The sequence below is a fragment of the Nycticebus coucang genome, chromosome 3 (assembly GCF_027406575.1).
Source record: "Nycticebus coucang isolate mNycCou1 chromosome 3, mNycCou1.pri, whole genome shotgun sequence".
Lineage (NCBI taxonomy): Eukaryota > Metazoa > Chordata > Mammalia > Primates > Lorisidae > Nycticebus > Nycticebus coucang.
In genome coordinates, this window is record NC_069782.1 from 95,010,053 (window position 1) to 95,031,544 (window position 21,492).

Sequence of the window (21,492 nt, forward strand, 5' to 3'; positions counted from 1 at the left end):
AAGAGCAGAGAAAGGGAAGGAGGGAGGGGGGTCGGGTCTTGGTGTGTGACAAACCTTTTGGGGGCAAGACACAATTATAAGAGGGACTTTACCTAACAAATGCAATCGGTGTAAACTGGTTTCTTGTACCCTCAATGAATCTCCAGCAATAAAAAAAAGAAATTTCCAAATTGATAATGAAGACTAGTTCATGGATGACACATGTATGACAGGATAAAAAAAAAATGATATAAATTAGAAAAAAAAAAGGAAAGGGCTCTAGGAGGGACAAAAGTTGCAAATGGGAGCTTTGATGAGTTTGAATATTTTATGAGAAAATACATTCATTCACAATATTTATTGAGTACCCACTTGAAGTTACAAATATAGAGCTACTTTCATGGAGCTTTCATTCTAGTAGAGGAAGTTAGGTAATAAATGAGCAAATTGTATAATTTACTGGAAGGTGATAAAGGCTATTAAAAAAAGAAAAAGTAGAGCAAGGAACAGAGGCTGTCTATGTGGGAGTTGAGGTTAGATGTGTATTGTGGTTTTAAATAGGATGGTCAGGGTAGACCTTTTTGTAAAGTAAAATTTTAGCCAAGACCTGAGGGAAATTAAGGAATTAATCATATGGATATGATTAACTTCCTTGGCTGAAAGAACTGCCAGTAGGGGTAGAAAGGTAAGAGCTAGAGACTCAGGCGCAGTGGAGATGAGGTCCCACAGATGCGGGGTAGGGGGTAGGTCAGGTCCTGCAGGGCCTTGCAGATCATCCTAACAACTCACGTATCCTCTGAGGACAACTGAGAGCCACTGCAAGAGAGAAATGATTGGTTTACATTTGAAAAAGATCATTCTTGCTTTCATTTGAGAATAGACTATGGGCAAATAAGGGTGGAAACAGGGAGAAAATAAGGAGGAAATTGGATTGCCTTGTAGGGAAGCAGTTTAGCCCAATAATTCAGGCAAGAAAGACATGTTAGTAGCACTACAGCGGTACATCAGCTAAAGAGGTGAAGGACGAATTAGTGATAGACACAGAAAAGACTAAGCAAAGAAATGAGTTGATTGTTAACCGTAAGAAAACAGGGAAATGACATAAAGAAAGGTAATTGTAGCAGTCCATGAGTCAGTTGTGAATACCATTTACTCAGCTCTATGATTTGGATGTGGTTTGTTCATACCCACCAAAACTCTTGTTGGAATTTGATCCCCATTGTGATGGTGCTGGGTGGTTGGACTGGGTGGGAAGTTTTTGCATTCTTGGGGGGTGCATCCCTCATGAATCATTTTGTAAGAGAGACAGCCTCAACACCTCCCTTCCCCCTTTAGTTGTAAATTTACTTAATGATCTAAGTAGTTATTTATCAGTCATGGCAGCCAGTGCTCCCCTGGTTTCGACACCATGAAGGCCATCAAACCCTGGGATAGAGAAGAAAAAAACACCAGATGTACAGCTTGGGAAAGTAATGAACAGTGAGTACTTCTCTAGAGATTAGAGAGCTGGATGAGATATAGCTAACAATGATAACTTTGGGGGAAGGTATAAGAACTTGGTGAAACTCTCTCAAAGAAAGGCAGGTTTTGGGAATGATCTACCCATCTTCCTGGGATTCTGAATCTTGGTAACAAAGGACAATTTTAACCCACATTTGTAGAATGTTTGGCTCATGGTCCTGGTTCCAGCATCCTGGTTCCAGTTTGGTGCTATTTTTCAAGGCAATGATTGAGTTCTCTCAAGAAAGAGACTGTAAGGCTGGGCACAGTGGCTCACTCCTATAATCCTAGCACTCTGGGAGGCCAACACAGATAGATCCTTTGAGTTCAGGAGTACTAAAAATAGAAAAATTACCCAGGCATTGTGGTGGGTGCCTGTAGTCCCAGCTACTCAGGAAGCTGAGGCAGAAGGATCACTTGAACCCAGGAGAGTGAAGTTGCTGTGAGCTAGGATGACAATACAGCATTCAACCCCAGGGTGACAGAGTGAGACTCTGTCTCAAAAAAAGGAAAGAATGAATAAATGAATGAATGAATGAATGAAGGACGGACGGAAGGAAGGAAGGAAGGGAAGAAACTATATTAGTTCTCTCAGGAATAAATTTCATTTGTTTGAGAGTGGGTTGTTATAAAGGCAGAATGCCCTTCTGGTTTTCCCCTCTCCACACATCAGCTTCCCCTTTGAGCTTCTCTACCATGTTGTGATGCAGCATGAAAGCCCTCACCAGAAGCCAATAGCTTGATATAATTTCATTTGTTTACTTTTATTTCCTGTGTTTTTGAGGTCTTACACAAAAACACCTTTTCCTAGACCAATGTCCTGAAGCATATCCCCTACGTTTTCTCCTAGCAGACTTATTGTTTCAGGTCTTACATTTAGGGCTACTTTTTTTTTTTTTTTTTTCTGAGACAGAGTCTCACTTTGTCACCCTCATTAGAATACTGTAATATCATAGCTCACAGCAACCTCAAACTCTTGGGCTCAGGCAATCCTCTTTGCCCCACCCTCCCAAGTAGCTGGGACTACAGGTGCCCACCACAACACCTGGCTATTTTTAGAGACAGGGTCTCACTCTTGCTCAGGCTGGTCTTGAACTCCTGAGCTTAAGCAATCCACCCATCTTGGCCTCCCAGATTGCTAGGATTACAGGCATGAGTCATCACCCCTCCCTGCCCTGCCTTTTACATTTAGATCTTTGATGCATATTGAGTAATTTGTGTATAGGGTGAGAGGTGGGCATCCAGTTTCATTCTTCTGCATATGGATATCCAGTTTTTGCAGAATTATTTATTGAAGAGACTATCCTCTCCATAATGAATATTCTTGGCATCTTTGTCAAAAATCAGTTGGCTGTAAACATGTGAATTAATTTTTGTGTTCTGTATTCTGTTCCATTGGTCTATCAGTTTTTATGCCAGTACCATGCTGTTTTGTTTATTATAGCTCTGAGATATATTTTGAAGTCAAGCAGTGTGATAACTCTAGCTTTGTCCCTTTTGCTCAGGATTGCGTTGTTTATTCAGGGTCTTTTATGGTTCCATGCAAATTTTAGGACTTTTTCTATTTCTGTGAAGAATGTCATTGATATTTTGATAGGGATTACATGAATCTGTAGATTGCTTGGGTAGTATTGTCATTTTAACACTGCTAATTTTTCCTCCATGAGCATGGGATATCTGTAGCCTCTTCAGTTTTTTTATCAGCATTTTTTAGTTTTCCTTGTAGAAGTCTTTCATCTCCTTGTTTAAATTTATTCCTAGTTATTTTATTTTCTTCGTAGCTACTGCTTTCTTCTCGATTTCTTTTTCAGCTAGTTTATTGTTCTTGTATAGAAACTATTGATTTTTGTATATTAATTTTGTATTCTGCAACTTTACTGAATCCGTTTATTAGTTCTAAGTGTTCCAGAAAGCTCCTGTTGCTGGGAGTTCTGTCAGCAAAGTCTTCAACTGTTGGCCCCTTCAACTTTTGTCTCAGCTGCAAAGAGCTGTTTCATCCAAGGGCATGCTTTTCTGTGGCAGCCCACATCAAACAATATATAGGCCTTGCCACTTCCGCACAATGCAGAGCAACTCTGATGAGTCATTTCAGGTCAACAGCTTCCTTGTGGGGTTATCTGAGGCTGCACGGGTGCTTCACAGGTCAACTTCCTCTGCCTAATTCTACTTCTTCCTTCTCCCTTCCACAATTATTGAATGCAGTGACACTCCCTAACATCTGGAACGCTAAATTTCTGCTCCAAAGTCTGTTTCCTAGAGAAACCAGCCTGTGAAACTTTTGATCCCTCAACTTCACTTCTAAGAGTTTATGTCATAGACTCACACATAGACAAAATGGTGTATATTCAAGGTTATTCATTGCAGATTATTTGTAAGAACAAACATTGAAAACAACCAAATGTCTGATGACATAAATCAAGCAACTAATTAAAGTTATATGTATGCCACGTAATATTATGTAGTAATACAAAAATTGAGGAAGCTATTTATATAATGATATGAAAAGATCTTCATAATATCATGTGCATGAAAGAGAATGTGTTTGTATATGAATGAAGGATGCATTAAAAATGAATATTACTGGTTGCCTGTGAGTAGATTTGGGTGTCTCAGGGACAAAGTTGGAAGAGCGATGTTTTATAGTGTGTATGTTTACATCTTTGTACTTTTTGAATTTTAAACCATATGAATGTGTTACAGGCAGACCCCAAGTTACAAACATCCTACTTATGTACAATTCACACTTACAAATGGAAGCTATTACAAGTAATAGGTAAATGTACCTATTCCAACTTATATACAAACCAAGAAGAGCAAACCAATAGAACCTATGTCATTCATAACCTGGGGACTACCTATACCTAATGATTAGAATAAAACCTTACTAGTTGAATTATATAACTTTTAAAATCACCTATAAACATTATATATGAACATCTTTGATAAAATAAAAATTAAATTAATAAAGACTTACCTGTTTCAAATAAATAAAAGAATATATAGTAAGGTTGGGCACAATGGCTCACACCTATAATCTTTGTACTCTAGGAGGCTGAGGCAGAGGATCCCTTGAGCTCAGGATTTAGAGACCACACTAAGCAATAGGGAGACTCTGTCTCTACTAAAAATAGAAAAAATTAGCTGGGCACTGTGGTGGGAACCATAGTCTCAGCTACCCAGCAGGAGAAAGGAGGAGCTTGAACCTAGGAGTTTGAAGTTGCTATAAGGCAAGCTGACCCTAGGACATTGTAGCTTGGACAACAGAGTGAGACTCTGTCTCCAAAAAAAAAAAAAAAAAAGAAAAGTGGGGAAGAGAGAGAGAGAGAAAGAGAACATGTATAGAATGAGTCCAAGTTTTTCAAGTGTGTATGAACATATATACACATTGATATAAGCACAGAAAAAGTCTAGAAGGATACAAAAACTTAACAGTTACTTATCTCTACAAGTAACATTAGGGTGGAGAGGAAGACATTATTTCTAGTGCTTCTAAATTTGTTTAAAGTTAGGGTATGCATTTCCTTGTAAATAAAAAATTATGTTAAAAATTATAAAAGACAAACTAAAATTAAAAAATAGGAAAAGGCCAATTTCACAATTATTTTAGAGAAAACGTTAGATGGTACTTATAGAATGTTGAAAAACTAATCACCTAAAATAATTTAAGGAAACTGGAACAAGAATATCAACTTTGCTTTTTCTCCCTTTTTTAGTATTGATTAATCTGGAAAATTGGTTAAATCAATTTCTTTAAACATCTAGAATCAAATTTTAGTTGCAAATATGAAAAGTTCCTTGAAGTCAGATTAGAAAAATTTTTGGCAGTGGTGCATGGTGGCTCGGGTCTATAATCCTATTACTCTAAGAGGCAGAGGCAGGTGGATTGCTTGAGCTCAGAAGTTTGAGACCAGCCTGAGCAAGAGTGAGACCCCGTCTCTACTAAAATAATGTCCCTTTACTCCTTCATACTTACTGTATATTTAGTAAGATAAAAGACATTCTTTTATACAACCATCACACAATTATATGTAGGCGCTACTACTTTAATCAATAGTACATCTTCCAATTTTGTCAGTCGTTCCAATAAATCTTTTATAGCATTTATTCCCACTGGTTAAGTTTTAATTTAGGATCATGTATTGACTTTAGCTGTTAAGTCTCCTTAGTCCCTTTAATATGGAACAACCATTTCCTCAGCATTTCTTTTTCCATGTTTTCAATGACAGTTATTTCATAGAGTGCTTTTCAGTGTGGGTTTGGTTGATGTTTCCTCATGATTAAATTCAAGCGATGTTGTGTTCATCTTGGGGTATGGTATCATAGGGATCAAAGTGTTGCCCAGTTTCTTTACTGTATAATCAACCATTTTCCCCTTGCAAAAATTACATGGTCTGTGGGGAGATATTTTGAAAACATAAAACATCCTACTTCTTTTAAAACTGTCACCATCCCCAAGTATCATCGATGATTTTTGCCCAAACCACCAATCTTTACTGTGATAGTTATAGAATGGTGATTTTCTAACTCCACCTCTTTTTGAGTTTATCAGTGGAAATTCTTTTGTAAGGAAAACAGCTATCCCCTTTCCCCCATTTCTCTCTCTCTCATTAGTATAAACTATTCATGGATTCTTATTTTATTCAATGGGCTATAATTCATTATTGTTCTTTTTTTTCTTTTTTAGAGACAGAGTCTCACCTTCTTGCCTCCGGTAGAGTGCCATGGCATCATAACTACAGCAACCTCAAACTCTTGGGTTTAAGAGATCCTCTTGTCTCAGCCTCCCCTGTAGCTGGGACCACAGGTGCCTGCCACAACACCTGGCTATTTTTTAGAGACAGGGTCTCGCTCTTGCTCAGGCTGGTCTCAAACTTGTGAGCTCAAGCAAACTACTGGCCTCGGCCTCCCAGAGTGCTGGGATCATTATTGTTCTTGTGTTGGTACTCCAATTATCTCAGATTTGGCCCATGAGAGGCCTTCAAGCTGGCTCCATTTACATGCCCCCATTTTATTTTCTGAGCACTTCCTTACTTTCTGGCACAAAAAGATGTTCTAGCTCATCTTGTACTTTCCTGCTCTAGCCCTGGAATTAGCTATTTCTTCAAAAAGCCCTGGTTCCTTTTAGTGGGGACATTAAGATCTGAATAGAAATTCTTTAATTTTGAAGTAAGTTTTTGAAGTCAGTTTTAATCATAAAATCAAGAAAACTATATTTCAATTTTTATTAATCATCATATTTATGGCTGATTTAGCTATCTTCCCACCCCTTTGTGGTAAAAGGAAAGAGAACATTCAAGCTTGCTTTTTGGATTTTTCTTATTTACTTGAGTATAATTAATTCTGGCCAGAATTATTAGGAAAGAATATTCATTGCAACAGTAAGTATGAATCAATAAGTCTCTAGATAGCTACTCAAGTATAATATATCCTCAAAAGAAATTTGTGATGGAAGACTGCATGGATTTTGAAATACTATAGTCCATGGAACCCTGAAGGTAAGTATAATGAAACAAGAAATGTCTCATTGAATTCATTTTATTTATTTATTATTTTTAATTATTCATTGAATTCATTGTAAAGAAATGGAATCAAAACTGTACAAAATAACACTTTTTGAAGCTTGTTGCAGAAGACATTTTGCTTTTTACATTGGTGTGGTATATTGGAGACTGCTGTTATAACACCTCACATTATTATTTTTATTTGATAAAGGTAGATAAACTATAAAAGGTTTGAAATAGGGCATCAATTTCTATGTTAACTGAATGAAATTAAATACTCTGTCTCTAGATAACACAGATCTTTCAACATAGCATAGTTTTAAAATATTTGTTTTCTTTTATTTTCTGGACATCTGGTTATTTTAGATTAAGTCAACATAGCATACTTTTAAAATACTAAAAAAGAAATAGACATCGTATAGTAGTTTCACAATCACATTCAATATGTGTTTGTGAAAAGACTTTTTTTTTTGAGACAGAGTCTCATTATGTTGCCCGCAGTAGGGTGCAGTGGTGGCACAGCTCACAGCAACCTCAAACTCTTGGGCTTAAGTGATTCTCTTGCCTCAGCCTCCCAAGTAGCTGGGACTACAGGTGCCCGTCACAATGCCTGGCTATTTTTGTTGTTGTTGTTGTTGTTGTAGTCATTGTTGTTTAGCAGGCCCAAGCTGGGTTCCAACCCATCAGCTCCAGTGTATGGCCAACACCCTAACCACTGAGCTATAGGCACCAAGCTGTGAAAAGACTTTTGACTTCAATGGAGGTATGTATAGGCATAAGACTCAAAAGTTTTTGCCAAGCTCTGACTTTAAGTCATCTCAGTTTTGGTGCCAGAATGTGAATGAAGAAGTTCCAGAGGATTCTGCCTCACTGTGTGGAAGAAATCTTCAGGATCCTGTCAAAAGTACAGCCATTTGGGGGTGGCTCTTGTGGCTCAAGGGGGTGAGGCGCTGGCCCCATATGCCAGAGGTGGCGGGGTCAGACCCAGCCCGGCCAGAAACTGCAAAGAAAAAAAAAAAAAGTACAGCTATTTGGGAGACAGGTAGCAGAAAAAAAGCAGGCCAAAAACCAAATTGCATGATTACAGCAACCCGCTTCCCATACTCCTGTAAATTCTCACAACCCTGATAAGAGTATAGCCATCCTGGGAGGATCCAAGACCAAAGCAGGTCAGACAACAAATGGCAGGGTCATGGCCACCTCCTTCCCATCCTGGGAAATGCTTCAAGGCCAGTGTTCCTGGGAAGCATCAGAATGTCCTGTCCTGGTCTTCGCTGACACTAGAGATAAGGCCTTTGTGCAAGATTAACACCTTTTTTGGGGGGGGGGGGAGGGGCACGTGGCTCATGTCTGTAGTCCTAGCATTCTGGGAGGGCCAGGCGGTGGCTTACTTGAACTCGGGAGTTCAGCCTGAGTGAGAGGGAGACCCCATCTTTTTCTATTAAAAATAGAAAAAACTGGGCAGCGCCTGTGGCTCAAAGGAGTAGGGCCCCATATATTGGAGGTGGTGGGTTCAAACCCAGCCCCGGGAAAAAAAAAAAAAAAAAAGAAAAAACTGAGGCAAGAGGATCTCTTGAGCCCAGGAGTTTGAGGTTGCTAGGAGCTATCATGCTACAGCATTCTACCTAGGGTGACAAAGTGAGACTCTGTTTCACCAAAAAAAGAAAAAAAGATTAACACCTTTTGTGGAAGGCAGTAATTCTAAAATCAGTCTCAGACATAGCATCATTCACTCTGCAGGAAAGATGACTTCCCTGACCTCTCATGACCCCCTCCCATATTCCAACTACACAAATGAAAGTCCCTTGAAACTATGTCAGGGGGCTGACTATGGTCAGACTCCATTCTGCTCCTTTAATATAAAACCTATGTTTAATCCCTGCACTGGCCTCCTCTCTTGCAGACCCTGGCCAGACTTTGTCCCTAAACCTCTCACTCAAAGCTGTTGTCATCCTCGAGTCTTTCACTTGGACCATCATGGAACAGAAGGGAACTCTCTCCAACTATTCTCTGACCAAATTTTGGACTCTCAAAGTTCATGAGCATCATAAAATGACTGTTCAGTGCCACACACAAAAAAAGAACTTTGACTTCACATTTCATTGGTCACCGGCAGTCATTATTAATTTTTGCAGGAGATATAAACCCCCTTTAATGATATTATACATGCCTAGCAGCTTGAAAGGCAATAATCAGACAGAGTCTTGTGTAGAATGTAGCTGTGCTCAGTTATTGACCTTGGCTTTATGCTCTTGTATACGGTTGGTCTAGTCTGGGAATTATCTCTGTCTTGTTCTCCTTTCTAGTAAATGTTCTACTTGATGCCAAAATGACTAGACAAAAAGAAAATACAATAACACCTAGCATTTGTATGAGTTTAAAACAATGGTTCTCAAAGTGTGGTCTGAGAACTGGGGAGTTCTGAAACTTTTCACGGAGATCTGTAAGGTCAAGACTGTTTTCTTAATAATAAATTGTTTTTTTCTCTTTTCAACCTCATTCTCTCTTGAGTGTAGAGCTGGCCAGAGTCAACATATTGTGTAAGAGTAAAACATTTAATGCAGAAAAGGAGAATCAGCTATCTTCCATTAGGCCTGACTTTAAAGAAATTTTCAAGAATATAAACCATTCTACATTTTCTGGGAAAGTTATTTTTCATAAAAATGTTATTTATGTCAACATATAATGAATTTATTATTTCTTAATGAAAAAAATTTAAATTTCCATTTGAATTTATAATATAATAAATATAGTAATTTTGATAAGTATTAATTGGAGTCCTCAATAATTTTTAAGAGTTGTAAAGGGATCCTGAGACTGAAAAGTTTGAGCACAGGTGATTTATGTTTGTATATGTTATTTAATAGTTCAATTGGTTATTTAGTTTTATATAGACAAATACTGCTTAAAATCAGGATTGAATTTCAGCAATTCACCATATGTGTATTGACTTAACTTTTCTTTTTTTTGAGGCAGAGTCTCACTATGTTGTCCTCAGTAGAGTGCTGTGACATCACAGCTCACAGCAACCTCAAACTGTTGGGCTTAATCGATTCTCTTGCTTCAGCCTCCTGAGTAACTGGGACTACAGGTTCCTGCCACAATGGCTGGCTATTTTTTTGCTGCAGTTGTCATTGTTGTTTTTAGCCGGACCGGGCCAGGTTCAAACCCTCCAACTTCAGTGTATGTGGCTGGTGCTGTAATCACTGTGCTATGGGTACCGAGCCTTAACTTTTTTTTTTTTTTGAAACAAGAGTCTCATTATGTCTCCCTGGGTAGGGTGCCCTGGCATCATAGTTCACAGCAACCTCAGACTCTTAGACTCAAGAGATCCTCTTGCCTCAGCCTGCTGGGTTGCTGGTACTACAGGCATGTGCCACCACACCTGGCTAGTTTTTCTTATATATATATTTTTTAGTGGAGACATGGTCTCTCTCTTGCTCAAGCTGATCTTGTACTCCTGAGCTCAAGCAATCCACCCACCTTGGCCTCCCAGATTGCTAGGATTACAGGCCTGATCCATTTTCTCTTGCCTTGTTTGACCAATAGTTGATTTAGCTACTACTTATGGTTCTATAATGTTCTGGGATTCTCATCATCAGAGTTAATGGACATGCTGCTGGAAAAGGATAACAAGCTAAGTGCCTATTAATATATGGGAAGGATTTCTTTATAACATTTTTCACTTAACAGAGAACAGTTTAAATGGAAAGAGAAACAAAAAAGATACATTTTGATAGCTGGGAAACAAGTCAACATTGTTTCTCAACTCCAGGTGGATCCAGTATTAAAGAATACTGACCTCTGGGCGGCGCGTGTGGCTCAAGGAGTAGGGCTCCGGCCCCATATACTGGAAGTGGCGGGTTCAAACCTGGCCCTGGCCAAAAACTGCAACAACAACAACAACAACAAAAGAATACTGACCTCAGAGTTCTTCAGAGTAGGTCTTCTTCCTAGCCATCACATTTACTGCATTACCCAAGGGTCTTATCCTGCTTCCCCTTTCTGCAAGTGAATAAAAATAGTATCCGTACCACAGAGAGGTTGTAAACACTAAAATGTATGAAAAGTGCTAGCATATTCCATAAACACAATAAATTGTTGTTCTTAGATTAGTGGGTTGGAAGGGTCCTCTGAGAAGAAATGAAGAAAATAGTTAATTTTGGCCCAGTGCGGTGGTTCACGCCTGTTATCCCAACACTTGGAAGACTGAGGCGGGTGGATTGCCTGAGCTCACAGGTTCGAGACCAGCCAGAGTGAGGTCTCATCTTGAAAAATAGCTGGGCATTGTGGCGGGCGCCTGTAGTCCCAATTACTTGAGAGGCTGAGGCAAGAGAATCGCTTAAGTCCAGGAGTTTGAGGTTGCTGTGAGCTGCGACGCCACAGCACTCTACCAAGGGCAACAAATGAGACTTTGTCTAAAAAAAATAATAATAAATTTTTGCTTACTTCACAATTTAACCCAGGGATGATTTTTTTCCTCCTTTTGTTTCCATGGCTGTTGCCTTTGCTACTACTCTGGTAAGCAAATTTCTTTTTTCTTTTTTGGAGCAGAGTCTAACTCTGTTCCGCAGGCTAGAGTGTCATGGTATTAGTCTAGCTCACAGCAACGCCAAACTTCTGGGGTTCAAGTGATCCTCCTGCCTCAGCCTCCTCAGCAGCTGGAACTACAGGCACCCACCACAACATACCACTATTTTTTCTATTTTTAGTAGAGACAGAGTCTTGCTCTTGCTCAGGCTGGTCTCCATATCCTGAGCTTAAGGAATCCTCTAGCCTCGGCCTCCCAGAGTGCTAGGATTATAGGCATGAGCCCTCTGCACCCAGCTTTGCTAAGTAAAAAAAAGATTTTTTTTGCAGTTTTGGCTGAGGCTGGATTTGAACCCGCCACCTCCTGCATACGGGGCCAGCAACCTACTCCTTTGAGCCATAGGCGCTACCCAACGAAGTAAATTCTTGAAAAAAATTTATTTGAAAAATTCTCTGGTATCATAATCATAATATTTTCATTCTATTTCCACGGCAGGAGAGAGAGGATCCTTCCCTACCCCGACTTCTGATAAAATGAACTTCTTTGGGGGAAAAACATGTTATTAGTAGGTTAGGAATTGAATTGTGCAATAATATTAGTCTCCAAATATAATACTTGAAAAATCTATGCAATAGAGGAGAGGAAATTTCTAAATCCAAAAAAGGTTTAAAGTTATGAAAAAGGAAAATTTCACCAGAACTTTAAACCTAAACACAGTTGCAAAGAAAGAATTCCCAACTCACTGTAGTCCAGTTTTCTTTTCACTTTCTTTGGCCTACCCATCACGAAAACGCGTATCAAGGAGGTGTCAAAAGGCATAATAAAAATTTTAACAGTAAAAAAAAACTGGAGCAAATGCCTGAAGGCTTCTGGAAGCGCTTCAGCTTCCCCGCTTAAAAGTTGAGGGGGGTGGGGCCCGAGGTTGGGGCGGGGCCGGAGGCTGGGGCGGGGCGAGTTGCTTTCTCCGCTCCTCCCTCTTCTTTTTCTCAGTGCCCCTCCCACACCCGTTTCGCCACGATCCCGACAGGCCCCACGGCTAGTAGCGTCACGTGAGGGTGGGCGGGGGAGGTGGAAACTTGACTCTTCTGGTTGTTCGTTTCTATGGTTGTTAGAAGTGGGCGGCTTTGACTGAAGAGCTGGTGGAGCTGGATCGTGGACGGGTGAGTCTGGGACTCGGAAGGGTGTGAGGAGACAGCAGTTTAGGGAAGGAAAAGGAGAAGGCGGTGGCGAAATAGCTTTAGGGACTTGGGCTCTAAGGCTAGCTGTTTTGTCTGTCCCCGGGATCCGGCGACTTGTCAGGCTGGCGGGATACCTTAACTCTCCCTGATGCGCTCAGTCCTGGTGCTGTGAGGAATCCTTAGTTCTGCCTGCTCCCCGTCCTCGGCTTTCCTTCACCTCACCGCTGCCTTCTTCCTGTCCCAAGTGAACTTCCAGTGTTCGGTTCCCATCTTGGGCGCCGACGTTTTACTCCCTGTGGGTAGCTTTGGCTGTCCTGCAATTTGTGGGGGAGTTTACGGATGGATTTCTGATCGGGGAAATGTTAGACACTTAATCGAAAAAAGAGTGGGAAAGCAGTATGGACTCAGACGAGCAATACCAGTGCAAGTTTCTTGAATGGTTCAGTTTTTCTTTTCCAGCACTTTCTCGTTATCATCTTCTCTCAAGTTGTTCTTCTCACCATCCCATCCTGGCCCACCGCATGATGTTTTGAGAAAGGGCCAAATGTTACTGACCTATGTGAATATGGGAAAGAGAGTTTAAATCGGACTATTCTTTACGTTGCCATATCTGCAGTCTTGTGGTTTCTGGTTTCCTTCCCTTGTCTTTTAGATGCCTAAAGAATACTGTGGGTATTATTATTAGTAAATATAAATAGAATATGTAGGTAAATACTTTGTAGCTAAGGGACTAGAGTATAAAATATTTTATTGTCCCTGTGGTACTTTGGAAAGTCCCATTTTCTTCCTGTTGTTTATAAATAGACATTTCTATCACACATTTTTGGATGGCTTCGTTAATATACCTTTGCTTATGTTAAAGCATCCCTTCAGGTCACCAGCAGAAGTGCTCTAGCAGTCTAAGAAAGGAAAGGTGAAACATTTGGAATTGATAGGCGAGTTTAGGTTTCATTAAACTGTAGGTCAAGTTAATAAAAACATGATTATCTTGAGGCAAAGGTGTTGGTCAGAGTGACCGACTTGCTGTCTTTCTTGTATGATCAATGTTATGAGCTTGTAGAATATGCTTATTCTAAAAACTTTAGAACGGAGGTGATTCTGGCCTTTAGTTGCTCTTTGTCTCTACCCTTCATAGGTCCCTGATGATCTCTTCCTCTTAAGAACATCACACTTGCTACCTAATTATATATTCAAAAAATGTGTTGACAACCAGAAGAGTCCACCAAAAAAAAAAAAAAGTGTCACGAACCTGTGTGTCCTTACAGAAGGTGATAAAACATAAAATAATATTAACAAAAAGTGAAGGCACAAGAGTGGCTTTCCTGTGCTTGAGGAGAAAGGAAAAGAGTGACAGAGACTAATAAAAGCAAGGCTGGGCCCCCGTAGCTAAATGGTTAGGGCTCTGGCCACATGCACCAGGGCTGGTGTGGTTGAACCCAGCCCAGGTCTGCTAAACAACAAAAAATAGCCAGGCCTTGTGGCGGGCGCCTATAGTCCCAGCTACTTGGGAGGCTGAGGCAAGAGAATCACTTAAGCCCAAGAGTTTGAGGTTGCTGCGAGCTGTGATGCCACAGCACTGTACCAAGGGTGACATAGTGAGTCTCTGTCTCAAAAAAAAAAAAAAAAGAAAGAAAGAAAAAGAAAGTAATAAAAGCAAGAGAAGAAACATTTATTCCTGTCTTCCTTTATAGATGCTTCACATTCCCAAGAGGTACCTCTTTTTTTTTTTTTTTTTGCAGTTTTTGGCTGGGGGCAGGTATGAACCCGCCACCTCTGGTGTACGGGGCCTGTGCCCTACTCCTTGAGTGGCAGGCGCTGCCCCCAAGAGGTACATCTTAAGACTGACTTTCCTATATATATATATATATATATATATATTTTTTTTTTTTTTTTTTTTTTTGTAGAGACAGAGTCTCGCTTTACTGCCCTGGGTAGAGTGCTGTGGCATCACACGGCTCACAGCAACCTCTAACTCTTGGACTTACGTGATTCTCTTGCCTCAGCCTCCCGAGCAGCTGGGACTACAGGCGCCCGCCACAATGCCCAGCTATTTTTTTGTTGCAGTTTGGCCGGGACTGGGTTTGAACCCACCACCCTTGGTGTATGGGGCCGGCGCCCTACTCACTGAGCCACAGGTGCCGCCCTGACTTTCCTATATTTAAGAGTAAAACAGTTGTTCATAATTACTTCCATAATGCAATATTATGTAAAATAATGGTAAGTGAAATATTTAACAGGTCAGTTTCTTGAGATCTTATTTAGAATTATAGGACTAACATAATGGATAAAGCTTTTTAAAACTTAATTTTGCTACTCTTAAGCTTTATAATACCTCTGAGCAATTTTTACAATGCTATAGCATTTGCTGAGCATTAACCATTTTTTCCATATGGAGTTTTTAATATATCCTTTTAAAAATGAGAACCATTTATTTCAGAGTCTTACAGGAGTACAAGTGTTTTGGATACATGAATTGCTTTTGTACAGTTGAGTCAACGTTATAAGTGTGCCCTTTACCAGGATAGTGTGTATTGTACCCATTAGGGTGAATTTACCCATACCCTCCCACCTGCTTGCTTTCCCTTGAGTTTTACTACCAAATATACACCAATTTAATAGTGAGTACATGTGGTGTTTGTTTTTCCATTTGTGGGAAACTTCACTTAGAAGAATAGTCTCCAATTCCATCCAGGTTGTTACAGAAGGTATTGGTTCAACATTTTTTTATGACTGAATAGTACTCTGTGTTATACATTAGTCCACTCATGTATTGATGGCGAATGGGGTTGGTTCCACATCTTTGTGAATGGGAATTTTGCTGCAGTAAACTTTCAAGTGCATGTGTCTTTATGATAAAATGACTTTTTCCTTTGGGATTGCTGGATCAAATGGAACCAATTTATAAAAAGGATTTACTGGTGGGGCCCATGGCTCAGTGGGTAGGGTGCTGGCCACATACACCGCGGCTGGCGGGTTCAAAGCCAGCCCGGGCCCGCTAAAACAACAATTTTTGTTGTTGTTGACAACTGCAACAACAACAAAAATAGCTGGGCATTGCCGTGGGTGCCTGTAGTCCCAGCTACTTGGGAGGCTGAGAGAGAATCGCTTAAGCCCAAGAGTTTGAGGTTGCTGTGAGCTGTGATGCCACGGCCCTCTACCCAGGGTGACAACTTGAGACTCTGTCAAAAAGAAAGGGTTTACTCACTTTTTTAAAAATCCTTTTTTTTGAGACAGAGTCTCAAGCTGTCACCCTGGGTAGAGTGCTGTGGGATCATAGTTCATAGGAACCTCCAACTCAGGCTCAAGCAATCCTCTTGCCTCAGGTTTTCTATTTTTAGTAAAGATGGGGGTTCAGTTTTGCTTAGGGTGGTCCTGAACTCATGAGCTCAAGCAATCTACCTGCCTTGGCCTCCCAGAGTGCTAGGATTACAGGTGTGAGCCACTGTGCCTGGCCTAATCCATATTTTCCAAATGAAAATATCTTTATTTTTTGCCAGAGGAAAAAGGTGATAGATAATTAAGAAAGTTGTTAATACTTTTAAGACATTAAATATGAATATCTAGGTATATTTGAGAAAAGAACACAGGGATGGTATTTTTTTTTTAATTTCAGGTTATTTTGAGGGTACAAATAATCAGCTGACTATTTTTGAATTTGTTAGAGTCCCTGTTGTAGTTGTGCCCTGCACCAAAAGGTGTTCCATACACCCCTACCTTGTGCCCTTTAAGTGAGAGCACACCAATCCCTCCTTTCCCTCCTCCCTTGTTCCCTTCCCCCCAACTTGAATAGAACTAAGTTTTTTCCTAATTGGGCGTATGGCTTCATATTAGTATTGAGTACATTGGATACTTGCTTTTTCATTCTTGTGATACTTTAATAAGAAAAGTGTGTTTCAACTCCATCCAGGTTAATACCAAAGGTGTGAAGTCACCATCTTTTTAATATCTGAATAGTACTCTATGGCATACATATACCATAGTTTGTTAATCTATTCCTGAGATGATGGGCATTTAGGTTGTTTTCACTTCTTGGTGCTAGTAAATTGAGCTATTCTAGTTCAAATGTCTTTATGACAAAATGTTTTTTTTTTCTTCTGGATAGACGTCTAGTAGCGGGAAGTCTAATTTGAGTTTTTTGAGGAGTCTCCATACTTCTTTCTAAAGAGGCTATATTAGTTTTCAGTTACACCAACAGTGTAAAAGTGTTCCTCTCTCTCCACAGCCCTGCCAGCATCTGCAACTCTGGGACTTTTGTGATGTGGGCTATTCTTACTGGGGTTAAGTGATATCTCAGGGTGGTTTTGATTTGCATTTCTCTCGTGATTAGGGAAGATGAGCATTTTTTCATATGTTTGTTAGTCATTTATCTGTCTTCCTCAGAGAAGGTTCTGTTCATATTTTTTGCCCAGTGATAGATGGAATTGTTTTGTTTTTGTTGATTAATTTGTTTTTATTTTTAAGGGTAAGTTCGGGGTAATAGTCCTGTGAAGAAGTAATGGTTTCAGAACACAATAATAAATACCTGTGGGTAGAAGAGACAACAGTTTATAATGTTGGTTGAAAAAATAAAAAAGGCAACTGTGGAATTGGACAACTATGAGAAGTGATCAACATTAAATATAATTAATGAGCTGGCAGTGGGAAGTTAAATATTGTCTCATTGGGGCTGAGGTGTTTCAGTCCTGTTTATGAGAAAGAAATGGCTAGAAGTGGATTAATCTTTTTCTCCCCAAACTATTTTTCCCTAAACTAACAGGGTGGTCAGTTTTTTACAAATTGTGAACATTTCCTAGGCTAACTAATACTAAGTTCAAGGTGGTTTTTACTGTGAGAAAATTGAGATTTCAGTGTAATCATTGAAAAAGATACCCTCATCATTCATGTCAGATATACAAAAATGGTATTTCTCCTCAAAGTGATATAATGATGGTCATTAAAAAAAATTTTTTTTTTGAGACAGTTTTATTATGTCACTCTCGGTATAGTGCTGAGGCATCACAGCTCACAGCAACCTCAAACTCTTGGGCTTAAGCGATTCTCTTGCCTCAGCCTCCCAAATAGCTGGAACTACAGGCACCTATCACAACACTTGGCTATTTTTTTGTTGCAGTTGTCATTTTTGTTTAGCTGGCTCGGGCTGGGTTTGAACCCGCCAGCCTCAGTGTATGTGGCCAGCACTGTAACCCTTGTGCTATAGGCGCCAAGGCTGGTTATTTAAAGTGTCTATTCTAAAAAACCTTGCTTGTTCAGAGTTGGACAGTTACTTGGTATCTGTTATAAGCACAACTTATAATTTAGATTTTGCTTTTCAGAGTTTGTTGAGTTTGAAAATTAAATTAGTAGGTTGTTTTCCCTTTTTAAAAAGTAAACATCAATACTTTGACTACCATCCTAGTAGGGTTGAGTCATCAGCGCTCATGGCACATAAAGGGTATTAGAATCTAGCTCTAATGTATCTTTCTTCTCTTCCTATTTCTTACCCCATGTTTTAGTCATTATAAAATATTTTTTGTTCCCCTGGCAAGTCATGTCTTTGCAAAGGCTATGCCTTGCATAGGCTATTTGTTGTATATTTGTTGCATAGGCATTTGGAATGCCTGTACACCATCTTGCCATCTCCCAACTGGTGAGCTACTATTTTCTTTTATTGTTGTTTTTTATTTGTATCTTTTATAAAGGGATGGGTCTCATTATGTTGCCCAAGCTGGACTTAAAGTCCTTCTGTATCAGCCTCCTGAATAACTGGGATTGCAGACATGTGCCACTGGGCTCAGTTTATTATTCATCTTTAAACCAGATTAATGATTTGTTGCTCAATATGTGAAACTTCTCTCTGCCTTCCAGTGGTTATTGTTCTTGGTGATCCTCATAATCTATTTTGTCTTGTTTAAAATATTCTTACTTGGTGAAGCATTTGTATGTATTTTCTATGAGATTGAGTCTTCTCAATGTTTCTTCTATGAGAAACTGAGTCTTCTCAATGTTTCTTCTATGAGAAACTGAGTCTTATTCATCATCATATCCTGAGTATCTGACAGAGTACCTATCAAATATCTATGCTCAGAGCATGTTTGGTTAGAAAAAAATAGAGTAAGATTTTTCATCTGCTTTAAATATCAGAATTAAAGGATGTAATCCTATAGATTCTGTAGCCTATATTAGTCTGTATTTAGAGAACTTACCAGATATATTATGTATCTAGGAAATTTATCTGCATATTCTACCACACGTCAACAAACATCTCTCTCTGGAGGGAGAGATGAAAACGTATTCCATTCTTCAAGGAACTCACAGTCTAGTGGTAGACGCAGATGAATTGATAATTACAATTTAAATTTAAGTTACTTAAAAGTAATAAAAAATTCAGTTTCTCTCAGTTTTACTACACACATTTCAGGTATTTACTAGTTACCTATGGGTAGTGGCTACTGTATTGAATAGTGTAGATGTAAGATATTTCTGTCATTGCAAAATGTTCCGTTTGAAAGAGATGTTATAGAACATTATAAGTAAATTTGAATCTGCATGTTCTAGTTTGAGATGTTAATTTTCATTTCAATCATGTTATTTTTTTCAAATAAAATTTGCTTTTAGGTTTTGAAATCTTATCAAATGGAATCTATTATATTTCAAATAAATCAGCATTGTAAATTTTCCAGGTCTTTAGCCTATGATAGCATTTAAACTAAGCAGTCTCAGAATTTGATTTACAGCCTAGGTGCTGACATTATCTGATTTCTATGCTAATAATTACTGGTATGGTGTTCAAGCATAAATGGTTAAGAGCAGTGCCTTTAGGATCAGAGAAATCTCCCTCTGCCATCTACTGGCTATGACCTTAGGCAGATTTTTTAACAGCTTGGTGTTTTTTTTTCCAGTGAAATGAAAGTAACAATAATACTTACCTCAAAGGGTTATTGAGGACTAAATAAGGTAATGGATATCAGGTACCTAAGTAAGTACCCTCACTCATGTTCATTAAATGCTCTAAAGAGAGTTTGAACTACCAATTTTTTTTTATATTTTGAGACAGAGCCTCAAGCTGTTGCCCTGGGTAGAGTGCTCTGCTGTCACAGCTCACAGCAACCTCATACTCTTGGGTTTAAGCAATTCTCTTGCTTTAGCCTCCCAAGTAGCTAAGACCATAGGCACCCGCCACAATGCCCGGCTATTTTCTGGTTGCAGTTGTCTTTGTTGTGTGGCAGGCAGGGGCTGGATTTGAACCCACCAGCTCTGGTGTATGTGGCTGGCGCCTTAACCGCTGGAGCCATAGGTGCTGAGCCTGAACTACCAATTGTTTTTTTTTTTTGGAGACAGAGCCTCAAGCTGTTGCCCTGGGTAAGAGTGCCGTGGCATCACAGTTCACAGCAACCTCCCACTCCTGGGCTCAAGTGATTCTCCTGCCTCTGCCTCCCAAGTAGCTGGGACTACAGGCACCTGCCCCCAACGTCTTGCTATTTTTTGGTTGCAGCCATCGTTGTTTGGCAGGCCCAGGCTGGATTCGAACCCCCCAGCTCAGGTGTATTGTGGCTGGCGCCTTAGCTGCTTGAGCCACAGACGCTGAGCCTGAACTACCAATTGTTAAAAAGAAAATTTTTTTTTTTTTTTTAGAAAATTGGGGAAATTGTAATAATGACTGGGTGTTAGAGCATACTAAGGAATTGTTACGTTAAGTATATGGGAGAAAGTCCATATTTTTGAAGAGACATGCTAAAATATGTAGCAGTGAAATATATCTGAATTGTTTTAAAATTTGGAAAAAGGAATAAAAGGGACAAAAAAAGTTGGTGTTCTATTTCTGGTGAAGAAGGAATAACAGGGACTAGCTTTACCTTCCTACCTAAAAAAGCTAAAACAGACAAAATGTATAAAACAGTGATTTTGTAGATTTTGGACATTGTACAGCAAAGGAGAGTGATCCCTGAAGGATTGGAAAATAAATAAAGTGAATTTCTGTGATTGCTCTAGCTTGCTGCCTGGAAGAATTTCCTATCTGTAGAGCAGGATGAGGGAGCAGTGCTTTCCCTTAATTGAGGGTGTCTGGGGGAGGGCAAAGCATCTGGAGATTTAGGGGCAGAATACTAGAGATGTTCAGGGAAGGAGAACTTAAGAGATTTACAGAGGAGCCCTTCAAGCATCCTGCTGAGAACTGATTAGTGCAAATATCTGAGGAAACTTTCTAAGGCTAGTAAAGAATTATCTGAAAAGATTAGAAAAAATTATATTTGCAGAGTCAGGAATAGTGTTTTTGTTTGTTTTATCAGCCAGAGTGGAAAATGTCTTAACAGGTGTCTCAGGTGTGTCCAACCTGCGGCCTGCATGCAGATTATTTAAGGACATTTTTGCTTACTTGTGGTGGATATCATGAAAATTATGCATAGACTTTTTTTTTGCTTGTCAGTTTTTGTTAGTGTTTGTGTATTTAATATTGTGACCCAAGTTAGCTCTTCTTCTTGCAATGTGCAGCAGAGAAGAAAAAGGGTCGGACAGCCTGGTAGAGTCTCTTAAAGTTTGGCCTTAGTAGTGGGGTAAATTAACCTTAAAATAAACGCTACTCTCACCCAGTCTGATCTGATAAAGCTTAAAAGCAAGACCTGAAAGGGTTTAAGTGTTCCTAAGTAATTTAATAATGCCCCAGAATAAAGCTCAAAAATAGTTATGGAAGTACAAAAATATCCAGCATACAAGGTAAAATTCATAATGTCTGACATCCAGTCAGAAATACTAGGCATGCAAAGAAGTAGGAAAATTTGCCTCATCGTAATCATGAGAAAAAAAATCAGAACCTAAACAGAAATAAAAG

At 39.4% G+C, this 21,492-nt stretch overlaps 1 protein-coding gene across 1 annotated transcript in view; it reads left to right on the top strand.

Annotated features, from left to right (window-relative positions):
- Window positions 1-12,490: 12,490 nt before the first annotated feature.
- The window catches only part of MICU1 (mitochondrial calcium uptake 1), a 255,844-nt gene continuing 246,842 nt past the window's right edge, over window positions 12,491-21,492 (top strand). The window contains exon 1 of the mRNA XM_053586212.1: window positions 12,491-12,671. The gene's annotated coding sequence lies outside the window, so the exon portion shown is untranslated. The remainder of the gene's footprint in view (window positions 12,672-21,492) is intronic.